Source organism: Triplophysa rosa, linkage group LG9 (assembly GCF_024868665.1).
Source record: "Triplophysa rosa linkage group LG9, Trosa_1v2, whole genome shotgun sequence".
NCBI classification, from domain to species: Eukaryota; Metazoa; Chordata; class Actinopteri; order Cypriniformes; family Nemacheilidae; genus Triplophysa; species Triplophysa rosa.
The window spans coordinates 15,563,780-15,575,829 of NC_079898.1; the positions used below are offsets into that span (position 1 = coordinate 15,563,780).

Here is a 12,050-nt window from a genome sequence, read left to right on the forward strand (position 1 = left end):
GAAAAAATGGATGTGGGTAGTTGACAAAATATACATATACTTATACATGTGTCCTATGGTGCGAGAGCAAGAATTTAGAAAAAAAACTAAATGTAATTTTACATTATAAATGAAAATATTAATAATATAAAATAATATAAGGTTTGTTTTCTAAACGTTTTGCTATGTCACACCATAGGACACATGGGGCCCTATCGCACACCTTGCGCAATGCGGCACAAGGTGCATTACAAGTGTTTTTGCAAGTTTCAGCCCGACGCAGTTCTCATTTTCCCGTCATGCACGCGTTGTTAGTAGATGCATTTGCGCCCATTTGTGTGCCCATGGGCGTGCTGGTCTAAAAAATAGGTGTGTTCAGGCGCATTGTTGGTGCATTGCTATTTTGAGGAACTGAAAATAGACTGCGCCATAGACCAACTCAAACCGGGTCTAAAGTCAATGGCGCGATATGTTTTTGGCTATTTAAAGAGCGCATTAGTAAATGCGCCTATAGGCGGGTGCACAACGCACGTACGTTCTGCTTATTACACACAGAGGGACGCACAGCAGCACACAAACATGCCCAAATATTAAAAATAAATGGATTACAATGTAAAAGATTATTATTGTGTACATAAAGATACAAAATTCGGCTTGTCCTGTAGATGGTCTGCTCGCGCGCTTTAACCTTGCGCACGATCAGATGCGCCCAATCTTTGCATTAAGAGAATAGGGGCAACCCGTTTAGACCATGCGCCTGGCGCGCTGACCGTTTCCCATCCTTAAACTAGCAAAAGTGGATTCGCACACGCCCTAAGTGCACTTGCGCCCTGCGCTTTAGACCATGCACTTAGATCGTTAAAATAGAGCAGTGTATTTGTCACACAAATACATTCACGTGCACTCACTCACATCAGTTCTTCACAGTGCTGCTGATGCTCAGAGGGTTAAAAGAGCAGAAAAAGAAGCCAAAGAAAAAAGAAGCCAAAAATATAGATACGCACCAGTGCACACAAAAAAAACCATACAACCTCTGTGCTTTCTGGAAAATGTTATGTAAATGTATCTAAAAAAGCATATTCACATTTCACAGGACGGTCAGTGCTCAAGTCCGACATGGAGGAGGGAACAAGGACGAGATGTGCAAACACACAAATCATTACCCATCAACCATGCCATGATGGAAAAGGAGCAATCACTCTCGTAAAAGTGTGAATCCCTCCGTACCCAACCCCCCCCCCGACATCTGCTCTGTGCCCGAACATCTGCACACAGTGTTACTCTGACTCACCCACACATCTAAGATCTATCTCGCACCATCTACCATCGCTAACAAATGATGACCTGAATAGTGGTTTTGAAGGAAATTTTATCTCTTCTCTTTGGGGCCCCGAAAGCGATCGTAAATCAAAGGGAAAAGACAATATTAAGCATACCAAAGTCCACGCCCTGTGACTGCTCATCAGGGTGATAGGAAGTTCAGGGCGACATCCTCTCAAGCTTCAGCCCTGTGCCGGCCGAAGTGGCGCTGATCGTCCTGAGGGACCAGAAACTTCAACGAGAGATAGATCAACAGCATGAGATATTTTAGTGTCATTAAACGCTTAAATCATTCACCATGTGTCAAAACTGCTGCCTCTTTGAGCCAGATCTCAGCATGTACCTGATACAGTATTTAACACTCTGTGATATTTTATTGATTCTGTCGTATCAGCGTGCTCATCGCCTCTCATACCCGGATGGGAGGAATAACGCGCGAGTCTCAATGCTCAACGCATTAAGAAACAATCAGCCACGACTCGGTGTCTCCGAGAGCCGATGCACTTCATCTACCCGTGTGATTTCACGGCCACATGAATGTTTTAGCAGGAGTGTCTCGAAGAGCAGTGATCCCATGTTCAAGGTGGCATGGAGGGGGGTTCAAGACGCTCTCTGAGTCGGGTAACCAAACCTTAACAAGAGGCCTGCGGACCTCCAGCGGTATCCACTTATCATCTCTAAATATTAGCCTGACCTCTCAGCCGGTTGCTTCCTCCCCGGGGGCAGACAAGAAGAGCGCTTTCCATTGGCTGTGGAGAGCACTCTGCCGGATCAAACGTGCATCTAACACGCGAGCATCAGGCTTTGATCACTTTGAGTTCGATTCAGTGACAGGAAAGGATTGTGTTTGAAGGAGGTTTACAGCAATGAGCATGAGTGTGTACACTTACAGGCATCGACTGCCTTCGAGTGCTGTTCATCGTATGTGAATTTGTTAGAACTTTTCAAGAGCTCTTGCTTAATCTGAAAGTGGAATTTCTAAAGATGGACTTTTAAATATAGCAAAGTCTGATGAGGCACAAATCATAATAACGCTTAAAGGGATAGTTCACCTAATAATTAAAAGCAAGCACAAAACATCATAAATAGTATAACTTTTTAAAAAAATGCAAAGTCACAGAAGTTCAACAGTGGTATATTATATAAATAAATGTAAAAAATAAATAAGAATAATGATTATAAAACATAATAAATATTCACAATTATTATTTTTTTATATTATCATGCAGCTACAATCATGTCATTCCAAACCTGTTTAACTTACTTTCTTCTGCCGAACGTTAAAAAACATTTTGTAGAACGTTTGTAAACAAACAATATTGGCGCCCATTGCTTCCATTGAATGGACACAAAAATCACTGACACATTTCACAAAATATCTTCCTTTCTACAGAAAAAGTCACACATATGGGTTTTGAAAAACACAAGAATGCATAAAAATGATGAAAGAACGTACTTTTGGGTGAACTGACCTTTTAATAATGTTTGTTAAGTATGGTAATTATATGAAGGTCTATGGTTACCATGAAGGTCTGCATTCTCATCTATAGCATTTCTTTTGCCAACTAGGCCAAAAAAATCAGAGACCGTCTTACTGTCAAAACACTGCAAGTGAGCAGAGGAAATGCATGTTAATACCAAGTGCAAACTGCAATCTGTCACACAGGACCCCTTGTGATCCAAGGTAGATGAGACCAGTATTAATGAGACTAGTATTAATACCAGGTGTAAACGGCGCCTTTGGGATGTCCTGACAATAAACGTGCTGTATATTGCTTTACATCAACATCTCTCTGTACCTGAAGCAGCATTCAGTTCTCCAGAATGCAGCGTTATAACAAACATTTCTCCACTCACGTCAGCTAATGATGCTTCAATTAAACTGCAAACATGCCTCCACTGGGTAAACACAGCCACCTATCCCCAACCTGCACAAATGCCTTTCTGATTCCCAGCAAATTAGACACATGGCAAATAATACCTAACTGACTGCTGTTGTGTTTGCACAACGGATGCATAAATGAATCGGTAAAAGGAGGGAAGCGGGGCTAATGGTTAAGATGTGACGCGTGTATAATTGTACAATTAGGCTTTTATCATCACGTTGGACCTCGCCATTACCGACTGCTATTGGAGAAAATTAATAAAATGGTAAACAGATTATAAATGCCATATTATTACTGCCTGCAATTGAGGCAAAGGTTTATGATTCATTTGGCTCTCCCTGGGTACGGCGGTCTAGGCCACTGAACGTTTCATCGGTGTTAGAATCACAATTAGTAACAGACTAACTCACTCCCTCTAGCAACAAAGTGGAGATTTGATCAAGCTATCAACATATCAAAAAGCAAACAAGCCATTTTTACCGTCAGTGTGACTCAGGAATGCTGCTTATCTCTTTAGTCTAATCCACGTTTGGCAAAGGAAGTTTAGCAACCACCTACAATCAAACACAAACTCAAAATCAAGTTAAGGTACATTCAGAAATCTCTTTAAAAAGGTTTGTCAAGTGTAAAATTGGTCTTGTAATGGGAAAAAATGTTAATACATACGTTTTTTTTATTAATCAAGTTTATTAATAAGTACAAGCATATTTTTATTAAAATATCAATATACATTCAGTAATACATTTATTAATTATTATTAATATAGTATGATTTTAATTATGCTTAATGGTTATGATTAGTATATTTATTATCATTATTGGCATAATAATAATTATTATTATTATATGAAATAATAGTAATAAAAGCGGTGTTATTGTTATTATTAATATTATATATTATTATTGTATTAAATAATAGTAATAAAAGCTGTGTGATTTGAGGTATGAGTTAATGTCCGCACCACAAACAACGCAGTGCGAGTTGTGTGCCAAAGTTAAATCCAAATGGTTAATAAAATAATAGTGATGCTTGCTTTTGTAAACCACAATAATTCAATTTTGTGAGAGCGATCCACCATAGTGACCAGCCGCCTGCAGTCACGGTGACGCTTCCAGTCATTTTCTCGCCCTCACTAGCTGAATTTGCATCGTGTGATGTTTCTGGGTAGAGTGGGGGGATACAGTTTACAGGGCAGCTGACGCCAGATTCAGCTCAAGGTCAGCAGGAGGGCTGCCTGAGCGAGAGCGCGCGTCTGAGCAAAGCAGCGATACCTATGCAGGAGGGATGGCATTGCAAGTCACCTCGGCGAAATCCTCGACAGAACCTCGCGAATGAGGTGTCATTATGAGTATGAAACGCAACCAACCCCCAACCGGTGCCCAATTTTGTTGCCAGGGAACTCTGATGCCTGATTGGTGAAAAAGAAACAGAGAGGGCGACAGAGAGAAAGAGGGAGCGAGAGAATAATGCCACTTCAGGGTGCGGGCTGGCATACTGCTTGATGTATCAGACAATGGTTTTTCTCTCCTGCACGGCTGACAGTATTTTAGATGCAGCTCAACCTGCTTTGTGTGCACCATAGCACTTACAAGTTTGAAGGCAAATGCACAATGTGAAAAGTGAGCTATAGATAGGGTTAGAAAAAACAGACATCCTCCCTGGACGAAACATCCACTCAGTGGAACTGGCACATGCCTGCAAGTGTCAAGAGCTTCTCTTTTACGTCCCTGGGCTTTTCTAGAACCATCTGCAGCTGAGGCCCTCAGAGGCCCGACTGGCTCCGCTTTTAATTATCTTCATCTCTCTCACACTTCACCACACCCCCTATGTCTCTATCCCCCCTACAACACGACTATAGGGAGCTGCTTTGCTGCCTACATAGGGAGCAGCCCACTAGGGCGGAATCCTTATCACCTGATTTGATTTGGAATGCTTTACTTACAGTAGGCACGGCATGCATACTTATTTTCACTGAGCTTGTCACAGTGCATTCTGGGATTGCCTTTTCTGTAAAGGATCCGTGGTGCATTATTAAACTGCCTAGCAGCCATCACTTGTACCGTCTTAAAATGCAGTCTCTGGGCAGCTCACGGATTTATGAACACCTTTGAAAAACAAATAAAAAAGGTGCTGCTGTCTCTTTAAGGGAACGGTTCTGTGTCAGTGCCTTCAGAGACTGTTCACGGAATAGAAAGGACTGACTGACACAGTAAGGTTAATACTCAGGTGTAATACACAACACGCTCACCAACAGAACACTGCGGTGATTTTATGAGAAGGATGGTTGTTATAAACAACAATCACGAAGTACAACACATCTGACATAAAATACAAAAACCAAGACTAGAAACACAATTCACGACACTCTGTTCTGTCTTTCCCTCTTAGAAATCCATCTCCATTTTGTGTGTGTGTGTGTTTTGCAGCTCTGCTGCTGTCTCTCATTACTGCTCACTGAGGAACACTCTGCCTGAGGATTCTGATTTCCTAGCAACAGCCTGCCACCAAACATTTGGCACAAGTTCAACACCCTCCCTCCTTCCCTCTTCCTCTTCTCCAGTGAAAAATGGCTGTTCTGCCTGTGTGCTTTCCTCTACCGTGCCACGGTGGCAGAGCGGCACGCGGCCCGGCCCTAGCTTGTATTAACTCTCTTCTCGTCCAATTGCGCCCTTCGGTAGCGGGCGCGCTGGGAGTCGGCGGCAGGCATCATTAATCAGTGTTTTACTGCACAACCTCCCTAACACTAATCTGATTTACAGATGAATGAAACTGAGAATAGAGGGAGGGGTGCAGAAACAAGAGGCAAAACAGCAATGGAGAACATTGCATTTGATATTTACAATGCTTGCAAGAACTTTGTTGATGTACGATGTTCTAGTTAAGGCTAAACGTCTAGAATTAATTCAGCCTGAACCTGCCATTTCTTTTTAATGCTTTACAAAATGTGCTGAAAATCTTTCCATTACATCAGATATTCCCGAGCAAGTTGTCAGGCAAAATGTATCTGTCAATTATTGAATACAAATAAAATGAATAATAATATATTATACTTCTATATAAATAATCAAAAATACAATTACCAATGATCTATCGATAAAGAATGTCACAATATTTTTAATGCTTATGTAATGATTAAGACCGGTAAAAAACAATTAAATTATAATAATCATTAATAATAATAATAATCAATACAAAATAATTTTAATAATTCTTATAATAAAATAATTATTGTATAATTCTATAATAATACTGATATTACATTCTAGAGGTATTAATTGTAATTATAATGAACAAATAATAATAATATGTTGATATTTACATATACTTAAAATAATAGAAATAATACATAATCAAATAATGTAATTTAAAATAAGTTATAATTTGTAATTCATTATATTCATGAATTATTATTGATTATAATAATCATTAATAATAATAATAATAATAATTACTGTGTAATTCTCTTATAATAATTCTATAATATTAAATGCTATATTCCATAATTTAATTATTACTAGTGCTGTCAATCGATTAAAAAAATTAATCTGATTAATCACACATTTTTCTGTGATTAATCACGATTAATCGCACAAAACAATAATATTTTAAAATATACTTTTACATTTTTTTAATTTCACATTTAATCTTCAAATTGATGTAGAAACAACATATTTCTTTAACAGCGTCATTTTATGAATGAAAGAAAACATTTTGATATTAGTACTGTAACTGATGTCTCTATTAAATTGATTATTTTAACATTAATTATAGCCATTCAACAATATAATTGAGAGCTATCATGAAATATACAGAAATTGAAGGAAGTTCTCAAACACTTTACAGTCTTTAATGCTAAATTATAAATTAAATGCAGAAGAATTCTCATTAAAGCTACAAAATCACATTGATTTCTTTTATTTTGTTCTTTGATTAACATTAGTGACAGGAGTCACAGCAGCACGTTTAAGAGCGCGGCCCCTTTAAGAGCCGTCTCAGTACGCAGATCTGACCATCACCGCACTCCCATTTTCACAACCCTTTGCATTCATTTAAGATTTTATTTTACACTTTGAAGTCTTGCTTAAGAAAATGCTAGACAAAACGGGCTTTCTGACATAATCTTGTATGGTTTTATCCATTCAAGCACGAAAGAGAACTTAACACGGATGCGCTGTCTGACAGAGATTCACCGACGCAGCCTTCAGCCATGACTGTTTACACCAGACTGGACCTCGCGTTGCGTTTTGCCGCGTCCCACAGTTTAGAAGCTGTCTATCTCCATTGAACGCGTCAAAGCAACCGTTTAAAATCGCGCTTAACTGGTTTAAAAGCATGTACACGAATAAGAGCGTGATTACATAATGTAACGCTAGACAAAGAATGTCAAAACAAACGGATGCTGCGTTAATTGCGTTAAATATTTTTCACGCATTAATTTGAAAAAATTAATTGCATGCGTTAACGCGTTAACGTTGACAGCCCTAATTATTACATATTAATATATTACATTAGTCCTATTATACTATCATATTATAGTTCCTAAAACCACATCTATAAAATTGTAATAGTAATTGTAATAATTAACATAAATAATAATCATATTTTAATAAAAATGTTTTTAGTATTTACATATAAATCAAATAATATAAATAATACAAATAAAATAAATAATTGCATTAAAAAATAAGTTATAATTTATATAAATTTTTATTTAAATTAATATGGCATTGGCATTTCTATCTCATTCTCATAAACCACCAGAATTTCCACCACAACCCGTGGTTGAGAAACCCTGATTTATGGCTGGAATACACTACAAGACTTTTAAAATCTAAACAGATTTTTTTTAACTAGACATCATTCACTTGCAGACTTTATGAAAGTTTCAGATAGAAACACACTAACGATCAAATTTGCAGAATGGCACAGACTTTCTGCAACAAGTCCAGACTGAAAATCTGGGCAAAAAAGTATTGTAGTGTATTTTAGCCTTTACACTGACAAAATGTTCAGCACTGACATACAGCAAACATACAGTAATGATGCCATCATAATACTCGCATACTTAAACGTCTTTGTTCTAACATTCATTTGCATATGGCATTATAATTAGCGCTGTCTGCCTTGCATACATTCAACTATTTGCACATTCATACATTCACACTTCACAGCAATTACATGCTGATTCTTAAAAGAAGACGCGTACTGAGTGTCACGACAATGCCAAAGTGGTGATGATGCAGCATTTCATTTACATACAGTACAACACAAGCCTAAAAACTAAAGCTTTCATTTTTATCTGCTGGTACTGCACTGGTACAGTATTTATTTCAGAAAGCGCCAACTCAGTCTCTCAAATAAATGCCATCAGGGCAAATTAAAATCAATCCCCGAGGTTAAAGCAAATGGGTTGCATGGTTTCATGTTCACACAGTGATGTCTTCCACTCGGAACACAAGGTCAATGGAGATTACTGCTCAAGGAGGACTCCCTTATCACTGGACTAAAGCACGCCACAGTGCATTAAGTGGAAACGGTGCTGGATGGTCTCCACTCAGCCCTCTTTAAAAAACAATCTCAGCAATATGCGCCAACGGAGGACTATCAAGCAGACCTTTGCACTCAGGATGCACAATATGTCCTTGTTTACCATTAAACAAGTCAATCTCACTGAATACTTAGAGGTGCTTGGGAAAAAAACAAGCGGCTTTAAGCGATGCCATGATACAATATAATGTCAGGGCAGTGACTCAGTATACACCGAGGTCTGTGACTCAGTAAATAGCAAATAAGAATTCTGGCAGTGAACTGAGGGTCCATCACAATGTGCTCTACCACATTGCCAAAGGGGGACAGGAGAGAATATGGGCAGATCTCAAGAAGTCCAGGGAGTGGGCTGAGGACTGACCACGGTATTGTGATCTCTGAGTACAGATGGGCTCATACGGTTGCCAATTAAACGGTGATTACATATTTGCACAGACACCCAATGATAATTCCAGTCTCATTCGCTTTAAGCCAGTCAACGTCGTTGATCTGTGGCATATTTGCATTTTGAATGAATTGGGAATGAATTCAGACAGTGCATTGTGTAAGCAGACGAAAGGAAAAAGAGTCACCGAAGAGCTTAAGGTCAGCAGAGAGACAGACAAATGTGGCTTGATGCATAACATGGACAGACTGGCTGGTGCCACAGCATGCGAGGGTTATATGGAAGAGGAAATCACTTGCAAAACCCTGCGTCAGTCTAATACAGAGACTTCCAGATAACCAGCAGGAGAACGGGAGAGCTCGGTTTATTTGATCAACCAGTTCAAACAGATCTCACACCCAGCCAAAACAAGCACCCGAATCCCCTTTCAGAACAAGTTTGTGCAAAACAAAGGATTTGAGCCTCAAAGTTCGCAGACATTCAAAACAGAACATGGCGAACAAGTGGATGGTGTCCATCTCTACCTGCTCACCACCAGAAGTGGAATTCAAGGGGTGACCCCCACCAACAAGCGAGAGAAGATCCGGTAATGAACTTTCTCTGGCTGGATAATCAATTCTCACACTCCTGCAACAGCACCATCCAGCCTCTGGCCAAAAACAGAGACAGCCAGAAAGAAAGAGAGAACCAGAAAAATGGGGTCTGGAGTCATGCAGCACGGCCAAATGCATGAAACATGGAGAAGAAACCTGCAGAGCACCTGGAGAAGCTGCTATCACAGCCCATGGAAGGAAAAACAAGCCGGTCTGCGGGGATGCCGGAATTTAAACCTCGGACACGCCAAACAGGGCATCCACAACAGAAACTATCACTGCTCCCTCAGGATCGCTGTCAAACAAGCCATACCAAAAGCCTGACAACACATTCAATAAACTTGTGTTTGCTCTCTTCGTTTCCTTCACTTTTAGCTACTCATCCAAAGGCACGACTTGACACAGATCTCAACGTTCAGCCGACTCTTACGCAACAAGCGTGCTTGAAAAGAAGTGATGGCAACAACGAGCCAATGGAGCGGCAGAGCCATTAAAGCACTTTCCCATGAACATCAGGGTATTCAGCCAAGTTCTAATATACAAAGGCCGTCAACACCGAACGGCTACTCCAGAATATTCATGTACAGCCTTAAGCTTCCTATTCAGCAAACGGCGACAGGATGAAAATCGTTTAATCAGGGACGAGAATGATTTCATTATAGCGTTGCGTTATAATGGCTGCCAAATTGAGCTTCAAAGACCGACTCCTGCTTCGAGGTTAATCACAGCCCTACAATACAGGTATTCACGAGCGATGTCCAACCCTGCACGGATGCCAGACTCTACTGTCAGTGAATGGAGCTTACAGCAGGTACAGGCCCACGTGGAGAGCCATCCCAATCACATTTGCAATGGCTCATTAACAATAAGGTCGGAGTGTAATGGGGTCGCTCGTTTCACACCATCCTTGATTACCGGTAATAACCTGCAACTGCTTTCTGCATCTATCGCTCATCGTCGTGTACTCAGATTCACGCCTCAATCAGGTTTGAATCGGTACCGATGACTGACAAAGCGGATGGAAGCTTTATGAAAGATTTAAAGCTTCAATCTAAAACTTTAATGTTTATATCACCATCTCTGTTTGAAATATAGATTGAAGTTAAATGACACCTAACTAACCTCTCCTGTGAAATCGTATTCAACAGATCAAATTATAAAGTTTAGGATCACTTGCACACTCCTAATTAATAGTTTTTCAAGATTGTAGAATAATAAAAAACTCAAAACAATAATGTGAGAATTATGTTGACTAAAGAAGCTTTTCATATAATAGTGCCTACAAAGAAGCTACCATTTGCCTTGAATTAGCAGAATTGGCATTTTATTCAGCGTGTTTCCCTGAGAAGCTTCTTTAACACTATTGAAGTAGTTCCCATCTATGCTGGGCTCTTATTGGCTGTCTTTTCCACATTATTTAGTCCAAACCACCCATTTCAAAAACTTTGTATTAAATACAATTTTGGCTTTCTAATGTTTTCAGAATTATTTTTTTGCCTGCAAAAAGTTCTTGCAAGCAGGTAAATAAAATAACTCTTATAATAATGATTAATAATAATAATCAATACAAAATAATTATAATAATTCTTACCATAAAATAATTATTGTATAATTCTATTATATTCAAAAGGTAATTCATTAATTATTTTTGATAATAATCAATACAAAATAATTATAATTCATTTATTTAAATAATTATTGTATAATTCTATTATAATAATTGTATAATATTCAATGATAGATTCAATCATTTAAGATATGAAATTATTATGCATTGTTATATTACATTAGTCTTATTATAATATTATATTATAGTTCCTATAATAAAATCACATCTATAAATTGTAATAGTTAGTGTAATAATGAACATACATAATAATATTTTAATAATAAAAACCTTTTTCAAAACACTTTGCGCATTGACAAAAATTTGAATGCTCTCTTATTTTTTAATTACTATTATAAATCGTCTGCTAAACAAATAATGTCAAGATTAAATAATGTTGCTGTCCTTCTAAAACCTGTGATGTTTATTTGTAATTAACTAAAGTTACAGATTGCGGCTTAAAGGGCTCAAGTTGCAAAAAGGAGGTACAGGGAGTAAACAGAAGCATTCTGTGACCTTCAGGGGCAGCGAGTCATGCCGTTCTTCCTTGACCTCTTGACTCACAGGTCACAGAGCAATCAAATGTGCTTCAGATGACATCATCTGCAACCCTGAAGATCCACTCACGGTCACAGACTTCATGCGTTCAAATGACACGTTGCATGCTTTTAAGGGCATGAAAATGGCACTTGCTGTAGAGCAGTGGTACGGAACAGAGGTTTCGTGACGTAGCT

The 12,050-nt window shown here is 38.6% G+C and overlaps 1 protein-coding gene across 2 annotated transcripts in view; it reads right to left on the reverse strand.

The window, feature by feature from the left end:
* The window catches only part of adka (adenosine kinase a), a 133,823-nt gene that overhangs the window by 49,332 nt on the left and 72,441 nt on the right, over window positions 1-12,050 (reverse strand). The gene's annotated exons all lie outside the window — the stretch shown is intronic.